General features: G+C 42.3%; 1 long non-coding RNA gene across 1 annotated transcript in view; it reads left to right on the top strand.

The window, feature by feature from the left end:
* Positions 1-3,033: 3,033 nt before the first annotated feature.
* LOC310840779 overlaps positions 3,034-20,597 on the top strand; it is a 32,097-nt gene continuing 14,533 nt past the window's right edge. Inside the window, exons 1-2 of the long non-coding RNA XR_014562125.1 lie at positions 3,034-3,120; positions 4,035-4,093. This is a non-coding gene — a long non-coding RNA (uncharacterized lncRNA). The remainder of the gene's footprint in view (positions 3,121-4,034; positions 4,094-20,597) is intronic.

Raw genomic sequence — 20,597 nt, 5'->3', positions numbered from 1 at the left:
CCCTCCCTCACTAAGCTAACCACATACATATTTGTTCAATCGAAATGGTAGGCAAAAAAAAATCTCATTGTGGTTTCTGCAGCATATACTATGATGTTGCTAAACGAGGAATCTTAAAATCCAGATCCCAATTAAACTCTTTTGGATGCATTACTTTTGGGAGGCTGAGAAGGTTGTTTAGCCCAGCCATGCTTATCTTTCTTCTGAGACCAAAGTCAGTTCCACAAGCATGGTCAATAACCCATCCTTTATTTGGGTAAAGGACCAATAAGCAAAACAGAGAAGAGAGTAGTAATTGTTACTCCTCCAGACTTACTCTTCCTTTCTTTGAATGCCTTAAAAGCCAGTTATTGCTTCTCTGAGGTACTATTCCATGTCCCAGTGGAGAGAGGCTTAAAGCTTGCACCACCTCCATAGTCTGTCTGTTCTGCTCTTGATTACTTTATGATTTTGGAGCGGTGGAACACTCCTCATTGGCTCTTCATCATATCAATCAATACTGTCCTTTCTTCCTCAGAGCAGGGCAGGTTGAGGGGACATCAAGACTGCTTTGAGGACACAGGAGTAGATGGAACAAACATACACTTAGTAAACCATTTCGGAGCCTATTTTGGCATTAAGTGGGTATATAAGTTCATCAATAATAAAAAATAAAATAGTAATATAGGCAGGCTTTTTCACAAAAACTTCATGTTCACTGTCTGATATGGTTCTATTTAGTGGAAAATGAGTATTTATAGTGCTGTCTGTTACAAGGTTTTAATCATGTGTATGCACATGTATTGGGGACGCGGGTGGCGCTGTGGGTAAAACCTCAGTGCCTAGGACTTGCCGATCGCATCGTCGGTGGTTCGAATCCCCGCGGCGGGGTGAGCTCCCATCATTCGGTCCCAGCTCCTGCCCACCTAGCAGTTCGAAAGCACCCTTAAGTGCAAGTAGATAAATAGGTACCGCTTTTTAGCGGGAAGGTAAACAGCAATTCCGTGTGCTGCGCTGGCTCCCGGCCTCTAGAGTGAGATGAGCGCACAACCCTAGAGTCTGTCAAGACTGGCCCGTATGGGCAGGGGTACCTTTACCTTTATGCACATGTATATTTATATTTTATTTTTTTTGCGGGGTGGGGGAAAGGCGTTTCTCAATGGCTTCATCCCCAGATGTGGAATGCCCTATCCAGAGAGAATCACATTGGTACCTACTTTGCACTCTTTTTGGCACCAGGTGTTTAATGTTGATGATCTCATCCCAGGCTTTCTAGATGGAGTTTAAAGGCTTTGAAAGCCTCACTCTCCCACGTAGATTCCTACCCTGTACTGGGCAACCTCTACTATGCCCTACTGGCCACAAATGGGACTCATACCACAGGATGCCAAAGGGAAATAAATGAGGGGTGCTGACTTACACCATCACAGCTGTAGAAAATAAGCTAACGCTCTTGACAGAGGCTCAGTTGTGACATAGTACAAATATAAAGCTTCAAGTAAACGGCAGCTATCAATGTTTTCTGGTGTTCTTCATACTGCATAAACTGTCACTTCATGAGAAGGCTGTTTGTCCTAGATATGATTTATAGTTGTATATTGTTTTTGTAATGAAGTTAGAGCATCCTTCCATCGTGCGGCATATTGCAATAGCAGAAAATGTGCTATTTGTTTGTACTTTTCATATTTTCTCCCCTTTTTGAATCAAAAGACTTGATATTGCCTCCATTTCCTGTGTGAGTTATTGCTTACATTAATCTCTCCAACATTAATCTCTCCAACAAGCTCAGTGGAAAGAACAGGTCTCCTGACAGCTACCGACAAAGCTGATGTTCCAAGGAAAAGTCAAGGCTCAGAAATCTCTGTTGGCTCCAGTTATATTTTGAAGTTACTCCTAACTTGGTTCAAGTTAACTTAAACAGGTCAATAATGAGAGATAAAACACACCGCATGCACGCCAGCAGTGGAAACAGTGCTGTACTCCAGGGACCCCACCATCATATATCATCCCCTAGGGAATGTGGCCTTCAACAATAAAAATGTTGCCCCTCCCATAGATCATTTCAGCCTAGATGTCCTAGAGTTCACCAAAACTGCTGTGACTACCCATTCAGATGCTATTGTTTGTGTGTGGTTTTTTAATATTACAATTTTATTTTGGCAATATTCCACCCCACCCCACCCCAATAAATTTTTACAGCAGAAGGTGATCAAGACTGATTTGAGCATGAAATATCGTTTGGTTAAAGGTAAAGGGACCCCTGACCCTTAGGTCCAGTTGTGACCGACTCTGGGGTTGCGGTGCTCATCTCACTTTATTGGCCAAGGGAGCCGGCGTACAGCTTCCGGGTCATGTGGCCAGCATGACTAAGCTGCTTCTGGCGAACCAGAGCAGTGCATGGAAACGCCGTTTACCTTCCCGCCAGAGCGGTACCTATTTATCTACTTGCACTTTGTGCTTTTGAACTGCTGGGTTGGCAGGAGCAGGGACCTAGCAATGGGAGCTCACCCCGTCATGGGGATTCGAACTGCGAACCTTCTGCTCAACAAGTCCTAGGCTCTGTGGTTTAACCCACAGCGCCACCCACGTCCCTTATCGTTTTGGTTAGCTGTATTATAATTGTTTTGTAAGAGTTTTATTACACAGGTGGAACATGCTTCAGGTATAAAGAAAAATAGACACATCTCTGCTACACCCACCTATCCTGGACCCTTCTAGAAAGACGTCCAGAGTAGCATTAGCAACCGCATTTGCAAAAATCAAAAATAAATAAATAAATACTCCAGAGCCCAATTCATCTGTGGTGGATTATGTGGGCTCCTTGCTCCTGTTTATACAGTCGTGCCACTCCAATGCATGTGTTATGTCATTGTAGCTCTTCATTACCATGAGTTCTCTCACCTATTTGGCTTTTCTCTGAAAACTTCCCCAGCAACAAAGCAAACTACATATCTTTGATGGTTGGGTGTATAGTGTTTACTGTTCACCTAGGAGACTGGATGAAGCTGTGCGACATCTCAACTTCCCTAGCCTTCATAAAACAAATTATAAACAGTAGGATGAGGCTGCTCTGATGATGTGCTGTTCAAAATGGAGGAGAGCAAGCTGGAAATTGCCCTCTACAGTGCATGTGCATCAGGGGTAAGTAAAGTTGCAAATCATGTGCGGTCAGAAGAGAAAGATGGCAGTTTCCTAGGGGTAGCAGGGGGAGAGTTGCCTGTTCAGGTAATTGCTTATGTGCATGTGGAAGTATTTAATCGGCAGCAGGAATACGTTTTGATTTTACATGCAGCTGTTAAAAATCACCTCAATTCAAACTAGCCTTTAGCAATTTCCAAACACCATTTCTCTAGACAGTTGCAAAAGTGGTTGCTATGCTTTTGGAAGAAGTGGGCTCTTCTCTCGACAGGGCGTTAATATTCATAGATGATTATGATGTAGATAAATATGCACAATTAATTATTCTTTCTAATACAGCATGAGAAGTATTTATTTAAGGAAACAACTGAATTGAGGGCATCTAAATTAAAAACAAAGAGGAAGTAGTCAATACTAACTGCACAACAGCAGTAGTAGACGGCAAAAGTGCACAAAATACAAATCAGCTGAGGTTACAGTCCTAACCCCACTAACCTGGTGAGTAAACCCCACTGAATTAAGTTAGGTTTATTTCTGAGCAGACATGGTTAGAATTGTGCTATTATTTTATTTATCTGTTTATTGCATTTATAATCCACCTTCTCCTCCAAGGAACTCAAGGCGGCATACATTGTTCTCATCCTCCTTATTTTATTCTCACAACAACCCTGTGAGATTAGGCTGAGAGACTATGACTGGCCCAAGGTGACCAGGTGAGTTACATGGTAGAGCAGGAATTTGAACTCTGGTCATCCATGCCCTAGTCCAACATTCAAACTACTACACCACACGGGTTCCACATCACATGGGTTTGATAATTTCAGGACACATTTTGTCTATCTTAAGAGGAACCCAAAAGTTCTTAGAAAAGATATTATGAAATATTATGAAATATACCTCCTTCTCTTCTATTGTAGGACAAGGGATGTTTCTGACAATCTCATCCAAATTTTTCACCAGAGCTGCAAGTTCCATGGTAAGTTTTTTTCATTTAAAACAATTTGTGCACTATTCACGGTTCATTTATATCTTCCCAACCCACTGCCAATACACATGCACACCTTTGTAAAACACTACAACACAGTAATGTTGATGAGATTTACACATATACAGCTGTATAATGATTGTTTCTGTGTGAGGCTTACCAGTGCTTCAGGAGCACATGTCAACATCACTAAAACACAGAACGAAAGGAATCTTGAGACAATTATACACATGATGACAAGAAGGCTTTCTCAAGGCATATGTGCACATCAGGACACTAGTGAAGAAGTGGGAATCAGTGTGTTTCTGTGTAATTATAACCTCTCCCAACTCTTGACCATGCTTGTGACAAGGAGATGGAAGCCAAAAATTGGCATGCATTTCGAGAACAGGCTCTGAAATCTTTATGTCACAGTTACAGAAGTAAAACCCAATGGACATCAATTATATTAGGAGGGGTCAGTGGCGTAGCGTGGGGGGTGCAGGGGGGGCCGGCCGCACTGGGTGCAACATCTGGGGGTTAGGGTTAGGGGGCGCAAATCCACGGGTTAGGGGGTGCAAATTACTTGCCTTGCCCCGGGTGCTGACAACCCACGCTACGCCACTGGGAGGGGTATGTATGAATTCTCTATCACTTCGGTAGGTTTAACCTACCAGCACTTCAAGTTCCCATTATCAGTCATACCTAAAATCTTAAATAATTTTAGTTAATGCACCAACAGATTCTGCTTCCATCATGGTAGGCTTCTTAAGATTACAGTACTGTAAAAACTAAGTACGCATAACATCAGCATTTTCTGCAAAACCCATTAACTATAATGATAGAAAGGATAGGACACCAGAACACACTTAAAGACCCCAGGGATATGAAAAGTTATTGATTTAAATTGTACCAGCTGTTTTGCAAAGATGACATCCTACAGGTTCTGAATATACATGGCAAGGAGCATTTGCATGAAAGGTAAGAGCAACAATGTTAAGCCAATTCTGTTTGATGATTATACTTTTCATTCATGTGCTGCTCTGTAATTTAGTTCAATTTGTACTCCTGGGGTGTCTATAGCTAACATTACGGAATAAAATGTTTTACCTTAATATCATGATTTTAGTTACATTCAGCCCTGATCACTGCTGTCAGAAAAAAGAGTTCTTTCTTTGAGCACCCAGGAAATTCTTGCAGTTCTAAGTCTTTTCTCCAGATACAGGCCTTTATCAAACCTCAAAAACTCAGGAAACCAGTGTTGTCCAGGAAGGGTGGCTGGGGAATAATTGCTTGGTACAGCCAGTTCTGAGCAGTAGCATTGGTCAATATGTCCTATGAAACTGCTTATTTTCCAGCGGTTTTAGTTTTTCATGGTGACTGAGTTCATCTATTCCGCAGTGCTGAAAGCTGTGATGGCTGGTGTCTACTAGAACAGGTGAAACTGCTAAGGGGTAACTGGGCAGGATGAATGAGAAGCCACAGGGGTGTGGCCAAGTTGTTCTGGTTCTCTCTCCACCTTCTTCCTTTTACAGTGAAGTGGTGAACATTTAAACACTGCAGTTTAAGTGCATTACCTTGGTTAAAAGGGGTCCATGCCATCACAATTACTAGCATGGGTTCATCCCAAAGAAACTGTACCATACTCAGTAGTAAGCCCCAAAGAAATCCATGTGGCTTGCTTCCTGGTATGTATTTACAGGGTTGTATCATGAACTGATTAATCTTAAAGGTGTTGCACAGGTCTATTTACACTGGACTCTCCCACAGTTTATTCACTTCAGTATCCTATTTATGGAATGTAGAATATGGTGGAGGAACAGTAAGTGCACTAGGGAGACCAGTGTTAAAATCAGTCATAAAACTCAGTGTGTGACCCTGACCTCACAGGATTGTTGTGAGGATAGCATGGGGAAAAGGAGACACATGAATGCCCCCTTGAACTCCTTGGAGGAAAGGTGGAGTGGATATAAACGTAATACTGATAAATAAGCAATAATCAGAATAAACAGACACTCTCCAGTCTGCCCATTCCCAGTTTTGAATTGTGGGTGGGGCCATGGTTGGAATCATGAAAAAAGCCTAACCTTGAACTCAGAGAAAAAGAATCTGGGGCACAACCAGGATATACAGGCTTACAAACACTGGACTTTACATACAGGTCCTTTGCAAATCCAGTGATGAAGTCTAAGGGATTTAGCTATTAGCACTACCAACTCCTCCTTGCATGCGGCATGTGGCTTTCAAGATATCAACTTTGAGCATGCTCAGAGTTGCCCCCAAGGTCACATCACTGCACGGTTGGTCTTGACTGCATTCAAAACATCCTATTCACACACAAGCATACACCAGCCAACATCTATGAAGATCACCAACAAACATATTTACACATCATTCACCCTTCATTCATTCACATCCGTACCCAAGCTTCCACCCACAAATAGTCACTGGCTTCGGTTGATCTGCTTCTGAAGGCGAATTTCAACCAGGTTTCACCCACAAGCCGTTCAGTTTTGTGGTGTACCCCTTCCTCAAATCAGTCTATACATATTTTTCATAATAAACAAGCACAGAAATAAATCACTGTTGAAATGCACTCACAATTGCATGGCTGAAGAGATTATGATGAGGCGTCCCCAGCTGTTGCCATTGGCCACTGTCCACTTGCGAAATCACAAACATACATGGATGCTGAGCGGATATAAAGGTAGGCTTTTTCCTCTTCAGCAATAGAACACAGTGTGTGTGGCAGCTGTGGCATTCAGCATTGCCCAGTTTCCCCCCTGTTGGAGGAGGCAAATTAGCAGATGGATGGAGGTCAATTTTCTGGCGGTGGGATGCTATGGAACACTTGGCTCACCTGGTGAGTGGGATCACAGCTTGAAGGCAGCTAATATTCATGGCTGGAAGCTGGTTAATGTTTAGTGGTGAACCTAGGAGAAGCTGGCAGATATTGGTGAGTGGAGTTTGCATTTGGAAGCCAGTGGGTGTCTTAAGGTTGAAGCAGACTGATGCTTGTGGGTGAAACCTGGTTGAAATTCGCCTTCAGAAGCAGATCAACAGAAGCCAGTGACTATTTGTGGGTGGAAGCTTGGGTACGGATGTGAACGAATGAATGGTGAATGATGTGTAAATATGTTTGTTGGTGATCTTCATAGATGTTGGCTGGTGTATGCTTGTGTGTGAATAGGAGGTTTTGAATGCAGTCAAAACCAACCGTGCAGTGATGTGACCTTGGGGGCAACCTGGTGCCTCTGCTTCAGGATCAATCATATGTGAGCTTTAATTCATGCATTTTATTTAAAATCATTTATAAATATAGCTTAATATTTTTTTTAAATCATCTACTTTGGTATACAATATAAAAACAGTAAAAATATCATTAAAATAAAAAATGCAACACCAAACCAGTTAGACTTGGCTGGAGAACTGCAAACTGCTGTGTTTTCAGTTTGCACCTTGTTTTGGAAGGTGAAAATTAGGCAGTCAAATTTCTCCTCCACCCCCAATGAAGGTTATAATAAACCTTTGAATATTTTAATATTTCTACCCTTTAGGAATAAATATTCCCATTTAGTACTAGCTTAAGGATCACCACTTGTTTAAATCCTAGAAGCACCCCCCACTCCACTTTTTTTTTTAATGTGTTAAAATTTAATGTGCCAATTTGGGAGTGTTAAGAAATACAAGCGATCAAGATAGAAATATGTGCTATTGCAGTGAGTTCATCACGGTGAGGCCCACCTTGTCATCTGCACAAATAGTCCTTTAGAACGGTGAATGGGTGGCTCATTATTGGGACAGCAATAAAACAGGCTGAACATTACAGCCTGTTCTGAATGAAGAACCAAATACGGAATAAAAATGATGGAATGTTTCATAATGGCTAAATTGGGAGTCATTATAAATCTGCCTTGATTACCAGGCATGTTTTTCTCCTGATGCGCACTTAGATTCAACTCTAGGTCTCTAAAACATACATTAAGTTAATTGCACACAAAAGACCCAGGCATTTTAGCTCCCAGTCAACCCCACCCCCACCCCGGTTCACAATCAATCTTGAAAAGAAAAATGACCTTTTTTAATTCGCCTAAGGAGATGCTTAAATGCATTCAAATTGCTTCGGTATATTTTAAAATATACTGAATGTGGAGAGCGGTGGGAATATTACGCACATTGTACTGCTGGAAAACAAACAACGTTGGCAAGTTAATGCATTTGAGATGACTAGTGATTCATTGTATTTTCATGGGCTGCTTCATGAAGTGGGATCTTACCCATGAATACACAATAAATATATTATGGGACCGCCATGGAATTGGCACGATAGGGCTTTCTACATATTACTCAAAATGCAAATGAAAGAAATGCATATTTCATTTCCGTGGTATCCTTCTCTCTTTTCTAAATTCTGGGATTTCCAAAGGGGGCATATTTGAGCAGATTAATGGTAGGAGGTTCTTAGCTGATGTACCATCAACTGTGTACCATCCCTTCAGGTTCTTCCGCCCACAGGGTTCAGAATGTATGTTTATGGGGAGAGAACCCCTTAAAGGAGCAAGATGAACTGGAGAAATAGGCAGGGGGAGGAGTTAAAAAATTATCCCACCCCACTGCTACACCATTCCAAATCACCCTTTCAGATCGTTTCTCTTAAAAAAGAACACAGTCTGCATAATGTGCATTTGTCCATAACGTGATTATTTATTAAAAGCGTTTTTACTACACTCTTTACAGTTCTCATTTTAAAAAACAACAGTTGGGGTGATAACATTTTAGGTGTCTCCAGATGTTCTGGTCTACAGCTCCATCATTCTTGACCATTGGCTCCCCTGGCTGGATCTGAAGGGGATTGCAGTCCCAAACATCTAGATGAGATCAGGTTGCGGAAGGCTGAGGTAACCTGGTGGAAAGGCTGTCAAGATGACAGGTATGGGAGGGCCATCAAATTATTGTTATTAGCAGGGTTTTTTTTCAGCTGAAACTTGCCATAACTCAGTTCCGGCACCTCTCAGGTGCAAGCCATTGTCATTATAAGGGAACAGGGGAGGCATTTTAGAAAAATAACACTGCTTATTTGTATTAGAATTAGTATTAGTATGATGTATGGAAGTGAGAGCTGGACCATCAAGAAGGCTGATCACCGAAGAATTGATGCTTTTGAATTATGGTGCTGGAGGAGATTCTTGAGAGTCCCATGGACTGCAAGAAGATCAAACCTATCCATTCTTAAGGAAATCAGCCCTGAGTGCTCACTGGAAGGACAGATCCTGAAGCTGAGGCTCCAATACTTTGGCTACCTCATGAGAAGAGAAGACTCCCTGGAAAAGACCCTGATGTTGGGAAAGATTGAGGGCACAAGGAGAAAGGGACGACAGAGGATGAGATGGTTGGACAGTGTTCTCAAAGCTACCACCATGAGTTTGACCAAACTGCGGGAGACAGGAGTGCCTGGTGTGCTCTGGTCCATCGGTTCATGAAGAGTCGGACATGACTAAACAACAGCAGCAGCAACATCAACAATATTTATATACTGTCTTTTCCCCAGACTGGGAATCAAAGCCAAGTGTTCTCTCAGCAGAAGCAATGGAACAGTCCTGCATCTCCGACTTCCATCAGCATCAGCCAAGCTGGCCAATGACCAGGGATGCTGGGAGCTGTAGTCCAGCAGCATCTGGAGAGCACCATGTTGCCTATCCCTGACCTATGACCTGGCCCTTATTTTGTTTTTTCTAGTTCTAGTACATGGAATGCTGACAAAAAGAAATATATTATATATGTGTAATATAGTATTTGCCATCCTGAGCTCCTTTGGGAGCAAGGACAGGATATTTAGTAAATAAGTAGTATTTAAGTATGTAACCATTAATGCTGATTCATTAGTTAGATAAACAGTTTGCCTATCTATTGGATTTGGCGTTCATAGTGAGCAAATAATTTATCTGCCTTATCTAACCTACCTTAATGAACACAAAATTAGTATCTTACAGTCTCAGGAAATTATGAATCATGATAGTATCCATTATCAAACATTTACATAAGTCAAACAAAAAGTCCTTTGTGAAAATGCTGAATCAATCCTCTAAACAAACATACTACTTTAATAACTTCTTCCTTGCTTTCATCTTGGTAAAGTTATCAATTAAATTATCAAAAGAGATAATCCTAGCAAGCTTGCTTTCCACTGAGTGGATAATAAGGTGCTTAAGCATTTTTTTACCTTCTGGTAGAGCTTGGGCCTTCCTTTACCAGTTTGAATTTATTAGCTGATGTAACCAAGCACTCTTAGGGTAATGCAGAAAAAGATTTTCTATGTCTATGACCTAAACTGATTGTTTAAAGAATCAGTGCGCAATTTTTGCCATGGTTGTCACAGCCCTGAGACTTTACCTTATGTAAGAAACCATCCCATCTTACATGTGCAGAATTGGCATGTCTCCTTACTTAAAAAAAAATCAGTTATTCTCTGTGCATCTGTGTATATCTTCCACATAAAAAGGGTCCAAGTATGATTTTCAGACAAGATAGACTCCATACCTCTTATTTAGGAATAAGTGATAGCACATGATATAATTTGAATTCACATATAGTTTACAACAGCACATTAGTTGCCAGAAAAACTAAACACACAAAAGCTTTTTAAAATGTGAGGAACACTTGCTTCTAATTGCTCAAAGTTTGTGTCCCCCCCAAAAATCAATTTAACTTTTCAGTATCCAAAACACATTTTCCTCTAAATTGAAAGAACAAAGTATTCCAACCAATAGACAAAAATAATTGTTTCATTTGTATTGCATGGCTCAGACCTGAAAACATGAAGAAATAATATTGGCTTGTGTACTGAGTATATCACACCAGTGAATAATCATGATCAGCCTCTCTTGTGTCTGAGATTACAAAAAAATCTTTCAGGTTTGAGGAAGCTGGGGAGTTACTAAGTGAGGTATCCAGACAGGCTTAGATCCCAAAATGTTACTCAAAAAAAGCAAGGCAATCAAAAAAAACATGCCACCAAGCGTCACTGCACACTGCTGATATTATTCTAAAATAGTGTTGTGAGTCTGCAGGAATTTGAATTTTAAAAAATCCTCAGGAAAATCTGTCAATGTTATATTGCACATTTCTCCTAATAAATGATGCTTTGTATGGAGTTTTGAGAAATATACACATTTTACATTCCTGTCCCCCCTAATATAATGCATTTATGTATGTATTTATGTATTTTCACTATATGAATACTTATCCTAATATATGCATTTTTGTACACATTACTTGGCTGAGAAACCGCACAACTAAAATTGGAAAAATGCAAATGTCAAAGGATGCCTTTCTGTTTGTTTTAGAAAGTGCAGATTAGGTAAACCTGCCTTTAACTGCAAACTGAATCACAGCCCCTCCCCCCATCCCTAGTTTCAGGAAAGAAAAGAAAAATTCCCCCCTTTCTTTCTCACCCTTCTGAAATCTTCCCCGACTTAAAAAATAGAGGGCTGTCAACTCTGTCCCTGAATGATGCTTTGCTATATGGTGGGGATATTTCTGGAGAGTCGAAATGGAACAGGAGTGCTCTCTTTCCCTCCTCCTGAAACATTCCCATACATTTTATGAGGAGGAGAAATTTTAACAAGAGATAACTAGTGTGCTCCGTGAGGCTTTTTTATATTCCTTACTGAATGGACCAAACTGGTTGCTCCTGAATAAGAAAACATATTGGGTGAGTGCATTTGCTCTCAATGGACCTTTGAAGTCTCCTCTGCTAAGCTAGTGGCCGGACTCAGTATTAGGCATGTTCCTTTGTTGCTGCAAAGTTGCAACAGCTAGAGATGGATTTTCCTTTGAGAAAGTTTGGTGATTTGGGGGAAAGCCAAATCACAAAGGCAGGCTCCTTTTGTGCCCAATCTCTATGAACCCTTCTCTGCACTGGACTCAGTCAGAACAAGTGGATTCTAGAGGGACAAACAACGCTTAGTTAATGTGGCACAAGAGACCAAACCATAGCCAGAAATATCCAGCTGCACTGCAGCAGTGTGCCACTTAGGCATTTGACACATAACACTGCCAAGCATACCGGAAGGAACATGAGAAACTCAGGGCAATGATATGCTGTGTAACCATAAACGAGGAGTCAGGGTTGGAAAGAGAAGAGCAGAGATGCTTGTGAGGTCAGGAGGATGCAATCAGTAGAAGCAGCCTCTTGCTGAAGAGCAATGATTAATAGTGAGAAATTGCTGCTACCAAACTCCGGTTTCTTCCTGTTGCTGCCTGGAAGAACATAGCTGAGCGTGGTGTAGGGAGCTGACAGCCCAGAGAGCCTAGAAGGCCAGGGAGAGAGAGCTCACTGCCACTGAGATAGCCATCTACTCCCTAGAGTGTCTGCTTCCTGTGTGTGCATGCAGTGTGCATGTGCACTGTTACCTGAGATGAATCAGTAAAGGCTGCTTTCCTCCATATAATGTTGTTTCGTTTATTTTACAATCAGAGGGTGGTTTTATTATTTAAGACGTGTCTTTTCGGTGCTAGCTGCCTCACACACGGCTCTCGCCTACAGTCTGCTGAGACTCCACACTCCTACATAAACCTCCCTCAGGATTTCCCCCCAAAGCGTAGCAAGCCTCTTAAAGAGATATCACCAGGCAGCAGGTTGACACAAAAGCAGCAAATACCAAAGGGCATTGCTCCCTCAGGAGGCTCTGATGGGGAGGGCATTTCCCCTCTCTGACTATAAATTGAGAAGGCCATGTTGAGAGCCTAGGACTATAGACGCATAGTAATTCTGCCTAGTTGGCTGGGGAGTTGAATGATGATGGTGGTAAAAGTCATTATAGGTCCTGGAGAAAAGGTAAGCTGGGAAGGGTACCACAGACACTGCCTCACTAACTGCTACTGCCTTTAGCTTGACCCAGTAAAGCTCTTTTTATGTTTTTAGCCAACAAGTCTCAAGCAAGACTATAAATAGGCAATGTGCTAGATGCAGGGAGAGAGGACTGATTCTGTTGGCTCTATTGAAATCATTCTCCCAGTTGAGGAGTTGCACAGAGGACAGTCCTGGGTGGAATCTACATGCATATAAAAAATGCTGTGAAAACGCTTAAAAAAATGTTTTGAAAAATACACTGAATTTTGCATAGCTCACTGTCACCATCAAGTGTCACATTTTACAACACATTTAAAACGTTTCATTTGCTGCTGTGTAGATGAGTCCCTGGTTACATAACCCCACCCCACACCCCACTGCAGCAGCCATACCTATATCACCACCAGCAGAATGTAGGGACAAAAACTTCCTCTCCTCTCTCATCTTCCTCTGCTTGTGTAGATCAGGGATGGGGGGAAATGTGTCCCCCTCATGTTGCTGGATTCCAAATCCCATTAGCCCCAGACAGCATCGTCAGTTAGTATGGGATGATGGGAGTTGTAGTTCAGCAATATCTGGAAGGTTACAGGTTCTCTAACATTGGTAAACGTAAGCTGTGGAGCTTTTCTTTTCTGTAGAAATGGCATATTGTGGAGAGGACCGAGGAGTTCTTTCTTTCATTCTTTCTTTTGCAAGAGAGCATATGAGAGGGAAGAAAGTGAATAGAAAAGCAGGCGAAACTCTGCAGTGTACCTACAGTGTGCCAATTACTGGTATGTTAGGCATAAGAGGCAATTGATAATGCCTGGGGGTTGCTGATAATGCCTGAGGTGAGCAAGCCTCCTGTTGTTTGTTAACATAGCAGAAATCAGCAAGCCATGCCTTTCAGGTGACACAGCTAAATAATATCACCTGCCTCAGACAGCAGTTAAAAGGAGAGTTAGAGGAGTTACGGTAGTTCAAAAGCTAGCAACCTTAGAATCATGCCTGGGGGCAAATAGGAGGAGATCACTCAAGGCCCTGGAAGACATGCTGCTCTGAAGCTATTTCCTGAATTAAGAGACAGAGGAGAGTACAGGAAGGGGACTAAGTGTGGAGCATGTCTCTTCCTTCCACCTCCACTTCTGAATAAATGCTGAGAATTCTGAGCAGCCCGTGACAAGGTTTCCAAATAGATCATCTGGCAGCACTGGCATAAAACCAGGTGCTTGTTGTCAGCAGATGACAGCCTCTTGCATTCATTTGGATTTTAGAAGAACAACCACAATGAGAAAATCATGAGAAAATGGTGGGGTGGGGTGGGGCAGGCCGGTAGTCATGTGCTCTACTCTACACACCTGTCTGGCCCAAATATAAAGAGAGAGCATGGGTCTGGAACTGCAGACACTAGGACAGCAGGGTGCATTGGTACACAGGTCTAGTCAAAGTCTTCTCCACTAAGGTGAGATGTGTTTTCCCCCCTGTTTAAATTATAGTAATTATTTCTACTTTTGCATCTCTCTAAAAAGCACCACATGCAGATTTTGTTGTTTGAGGATCTGGGTAGAAGCTTCCTGCTGCTCTGTGAGGGAACAACTATAGCCCTTGCAGTGAGAGAAGGCATGGTCATCTCACCAAAAGAGGGATGTTCACAGTGCAGTGCAGGAAAGTTAAATACTCACTCCTCGTCTTCCCACCTCGTGTTACAATGGTTCATGAAAATGCCCTTGGAGTCTAATGATGTTCCATGCAAAGGCAAGGAATGTTGTCCCATTGCTTCTACAGTGAAGCTCTGCCATCAAATCTGATTGGTTATATAGTACCATGATGTCATCTTGCTCGCTATGTGATCCCTGATTTGTTGAGATAACACTATGTGGGAAGAGGGAAAGGGTAGGAGAGAAGCAGCAGAAACAAGGAACAGAATAGTTGTAGAGACAGCCATGAAAAGATAGATCTGAGCAGGGGTGGAACACCTTCAGATTCCCTGAAAGCCCCCTGTTCACTCTTTATAATCTTAAGGACAAAAATAGAGTGAAGACTTGGTTGCTGCTTTTAAGTGACACTGGCTATGTGCTCCGCCTCGCTCCTGTTGCCCCCAATTTTAAGTTATTGAAACCAAGTATGAAAGTACATTAGGTGGAAACAAAAATAAGATAAACCATAAGAAACAGTAATCCAAACACATCCTCCTATTCTATGTCATCATATGGAGAACCATTAGAGTGGCAGAATTTTTACCATCCTTAATTATATAACTAAGAGCATAGGGTTACCAATTTTGCCAAACGAACTCCTATTTAGATGGAATCCAGATCTGGAATGGTTGTCTAGTCATGTGTAAAACAACTGCCATGAAGTTTTCTGGCTCCACTTGATCTCTTCAGGTTTTCAAGCGGTGAGTCAATTTCTCTGAAATGACATTAAACAGGGCTTTTGGTAACTGTGTGCCTTTAACATGCAGAAATTAAACAGGTACAGGTTTTCCTGGCATTGAAGAGGCAGGAATGGAGAAAGATTTTCTGTCTGCCACTGGCACAGATCCTTGACTGCGAAACAAAATGCTTTCGACTGTGGTTCTTTTGTGAAGACACTTTTGTGTACCTAGATATGCTGCTAGGTTTTGTTTTTAAGAAAGCAAAAGTAGGTTTGCACCCAGATTAGGGATGGAAGGATCTATCACTTTCTGTCCTCAGTTTCCCATTTTTCCAATCTTAAATCCAGTTATCTACATGTCTGCAGCAATTTGTGGGGGTTTTTGTGTGTGTTTTTTAAGTAATGAAAATGCACCAGCATTCTGGTGCAAAATTCTCCTAATAAACACCTTTTGGGATGCAGTTTTGACAAATGTACACATTTTTGCAAGTGATTTCACCTAATATAATGCATTTGATTGCTTTTTTCACCAATATATTCAGTTTTATACCTTTTCCCCTGATGTATTTCAGATAGATGCAAATTCTGAAGGACGTTTCAGTCTGCATTTCAGAACTTTGAACTTTCAGAAAGTCCAAATATGAAAGATTCACCTTCAAATGTGAACTGAATTGAATTCCCCATTCATCCCTAGCAGGTTTCCTCCTCCTTACCATTTCTTTAATGGTATTCTCCTTCCCAAGTGCTTCCAAATTGCTCAGGCATATTTGCTTCCCCGCTGCATACACTATTGCATCCTAATTCAGACTCAAATGCATCAAAAACTTTAGAAAACCAGGCTGATAATCTGAGCTGTAATTTGGCACAGATAACACCCCCCCCAAGGAATCAACATTCCCCACCCACCCTCAAAGGTATTTGTTTCCTTAAAGCAGGATGTTTCTCCCCTTCCCACTGCGTCTGAAATCCACTTAGAATTCTCATGTGTTGTTGACAATGCATCTATCCAAATTCCAGCTTTCAGCAGTTTCCCAGGCAACCGGCACTTTGGCACAAAGAAGTCTGTAAACAGCATATAAACCAAAACACCTCTTTGCAATTTCCCCCTCCCTCTTTCATGTGTGTGTTGGCGTGTATGTATGTGTGAAACTTGTGCAACTCTAGAAACGTAAGTAAGACTGCTGGTGCTGCTCATTTTGCAGTAATTCCTGAACAGGTGTGTGTGACATTTTCTGCACCTGGAGAAATTGAAGCTACCACATGCACGGACTGTTTCAGCCCCAGAAATGACAACAAGGATAGCTTTCTTCGGTGTGATCAGACTGTGATTATAGCACAGATGCTCAGGTTTTTGGCAGCATAGAATGTTTCCGATTCTGAGACCTTGATTGTTCTTAACTTCTTCCAAATCACTCAGGAGTTAGATTCTTTCGTGTCACTCTGACCAGGTACCGTACATCTCAACTGACATGTCTGATAATCTGTCCATTCAGGGACATCCTCCATTTTGCTGCCTGAAACAAAGGGCAATTTGGTGCCTCTCCCAACCCACACACAGACCAACCAGAACAGGCAGCTGATCCTCATTTTGGAACTGGTGACAGGACAGCAGGCTAGGACACACACAGTGCACACAGCCCTGTCCTCCAACTCCTCCTCATCACCAGCACATGCTGCCTCACTCTACCTAACGGCAGAGCCGGCCCTGTGTGTTTTGTGCATCACCATTGTGGTAGGCCATTTTTGTTTGACAAAAATATTTGGCTGAGGCTGCAATTCTGTAAATTTTGTAGAGATTAATGGGACTTGCTTCTGAGTAAGTATACATGGGCTTGCACTGTAAGTAACTTCATTTTATATCCCATAGAAGTCATCTATGCAGAACATGTTTTTTTTAAAAAAGTCAGAAAAACAAATTAACACATTTATTTGGGTTTGTAAGCCTTTAATCACATCCAGGCTGTATACCAATAGTTTAACCCTATATGTCTACTCATAGGTAAGCACCATTGAGTTCAATGAAGCAGACTCCCAGAAAAGTTTCCTAATTGATTCTTATTGGCCAGACTGGTCCATCTAGCTCAGGATTGTCTATGTCCTGACTGGTAGTGGCTCTCCAGGATTTCAGATGGTGGTTTTTTTTGTTTTGTTTTGCAGCTCTACATACAAAGCATAGATGCTCTTCTACTAAATCCCTTCCCCAAAGGCTGCACATAGGGTGGTGGCCAGATGCAAAGCAGTTTTTATGGCTTTTAAGTCTATATACATTTCCGTTCTTCATGTCAAAACATGTCATTTTTCTGGCGTGGTTTCATCACCACATTTTGTACTAAATTTTCCACAGCGAAAATATGGCAGACCAAAGGACTTTGTTTATTAGATGTACCGTATTTTTTGCCCTATAGGACACACTTTTCCCCCTCCAAAAATGAAGGGGAAATGTGTGTGCGTCCTATGGGGCGAATGCAGGCTTTCGCTGAAGCCTGGAGAGCGAGAGGGGTTGGTGCCGGGCTCCCGCTGCTTGCGGAGAGTTGCCTGCACGCTGAAGCCTGCGCGCACTGACCTCAGTGCATCCAGGCTTCGCGCACCTCTCAGCAAGCAGCGGGAGCCAGCACTGGGCTCTCACGGCTTGCAGAGAGCTACCTGTTTGGGGGCTGGGTGCATCCTATAGGGTGAAAAATACGGTAGCTTGGCACCTGCAAGATGCCTGCTAATATATTTCATTATGTCCAAAGGAACAATATATGAAATGGCTTCAGACCTCTGGCTCTCTCACACAGTGGCCTTTGGTGCTGAAGCAGATTGCTGCCGCCACTGATTTCACTGAAGCAACTTCTGTGACTGGTCTCTGAGCATTCAATTTCTGTTAGGGTCACAGGTGCAATGTTGAAGGTATACCCCTCCTTTTAATAATGTCTTGGGCACACCTTCTAACTAAAACCAGGCACATTTTGTGGCATATATTAAATGAATCAATCATAGTCTTAATTTTGTTCTAATCCAGTAATTCCCAAAGTGCATCCAAGTAGAAAGCCTCTGACCTTCCCAGGCTGAGAGCGATTTTTGTGCATCTCTGCATCCAATGTGATTGGATCATTTATTCACTCTCGACACAAAAACTGCTTGCCTCGGGAGGAAGATGCCACCATGCTCCTGTCTGAGTCACTGTTCTGGGCTGCATTCCATCCAATCAAGGGCAATGACTCATACAGAAATGTAGGTGGGTGGGATTACTCTGAGAACAAGCAACACCAGCCATGCCACCAGGGCAGGACTTTGGAGCAGAACTACAGTGAAGTAATTCACATTGCCACCGAAACATGGGTCCCCCATGAGATGCAGGAACTCCCGGCTCTAAAATTGCACAAGGCACGGAGTCAATACTTACTCTTTCACGCTAAAAACAAGCCGTATCGGCCGTAAGCATGAAACGTGGCTTCATCTGGTATTCAGAAAAGCAGCGTCCTGCAACTTTCAGAAGTCTGAGAAATACTGTTCTAATCTTATCCTTTTACACACATACAAGACTAGTACCTTTGCCTCTGTAAAAACAATGCTTAGTTTATAGTTCACCTGAAGCGGCAGAATCATTATCTCTTTTTCCTGGTTGTATATGTGCGGCTTTGTTTGCCTCCCCCCCCCCCCAATATATAGATTGATAATCTTTAACAATGTCAGCCATTTTTATTTGTGAATGACAATAGGGCTCCCACCTGAATAGTTGCAGGACTGCAGCCTTGGGCGTTTTCACCTACTAACAACATCAAGAGAATGTCATAAGTCTCTTCATTCACAGAAAAGGAAAACGGCTTAATGTGGCATTTGTGCACCTGCAATAAGCCTCTGCTCTCTTATTGTGGTGGTGTTGGCTGTTGTAATGAGATGGTAAATCTCTTGGGAAATCACCCTTGCTCTCACCCACCTGAAAAATGAGTCTCCCGTGCCACCTTGTGGTAGCCTTTGAGAAATGCTGCCTTGGATTGCTTTTATTATAAGCTTGCCAATATTGGTAGTTCTGACTGATTTGTTTTTCCACTGCCTCCTGAAATACTTGTTCAGCAATAGGCCTTATGGCACAAGAGCAGAGTCCAGCTCTTCAGATAATTTATGACTCAGTTCTAGCTGCACTTACTTGATTTGGAGGTGAGCGCTATTGAGACCAGCAGGATTTGCTTCTCAAGTACGTGAGCCTAGGAAAGAGAAAGACATGAAGAAAGGGTATTGTGGGAGAAAGACCGTGCAAATGTGGCACTGCCTACAGAGTGTTCTCACTGTGGGAGAGTTTGTCTGTACTGTGAACATAAACAGAACCCTGTCAGACAAGATCAGGGACCCACCTTGTTGTTGTTTAGTCGTGTCGACTCTTCGTGATCCCATGGGCCAGAGCCAAAACAATTTTCCTGCCTGCCTGCTTCTATATCTTACAGTTCTCTTCCCCCCTCTTCCCCCTCTGTGAAATCTCCATGCATTAGAACTGGCTGAACTTGCAAGCTAAAGTTTAATGTGAATACTTGGTTCAGCTGGACTTGTCAGAGAATTTCCCTCCTTATATCACTGCTTAATGAGGACTTCAGAGTGCATGAAACACCATTTCAGATATGTTACACAGGTGCTACTACGTAGCCCAGTTGGTTAGAGCGTGGTGCTGATAGCATCAAGGTTTCAGGTTCGATCCCCATATGGGACACTTGAATATTCCTGTACTGCAGGGGGTTGGACTAGATGATCCCCAGGGTCCCCTCCAACTCTACAGTTCTATGACCCTCCTGGCTACTTTGAATGATATGTCATTTCCATCCCTTTCTCTTCTCGTATGTCCAGCATCTTCCTTCTAGTGTACCTTATCCAGGCACATCACGTACCATGTTCCTCTCACTGCAACAAGCAGTGTAGCTTTTGGTCATGCTAACATTGCTGAATCCAGCTTGTGCTGCTAAAATGTGTTTCCAAACACTAGTTTATCTTCTTGGGTTACCTTTTTTCCAGTTATTTTTCGGGGGGGGGGGCGGAATCAGAACCCTTCAACAATTCCTCTCTCTCATTGTCTTCAAAATCCTGTTACCTTTTTTTTTTTTTGGAACAACCGCCAAGTAAATTGCTAGAAAGGGCCATTTAGGACTCCTTTATATTTACATTGTGGAATCCCATTAACTGTGCCTTGCATATGTTAAGGCCAACTGAATGCACAGCACAGCTGCTCTTACTATCACAACTGTCTACATCAGACATCTTGAGCTTTAACAGACCCAGGGCCCACTGTTCATCCCAACATGCAACAAGGAAAATACCCAGTATTTTCTGCGTACGTCC

Source organism: Podarcis gaigeae (assembly GCF_964106915.1).
Source record: "Podarcis gaigeae genome assembly, chromosome: 3".
Taxonomy (NCBI): Eukaryota; Metazoa; Chordata; class Lepidosauria; order Squamata; family Lacertidae; genus Podarcis; species Podarcis gaigeae.
This window is presented reverse-complemented; position numbering and strand designations above follow the sequence as displayed.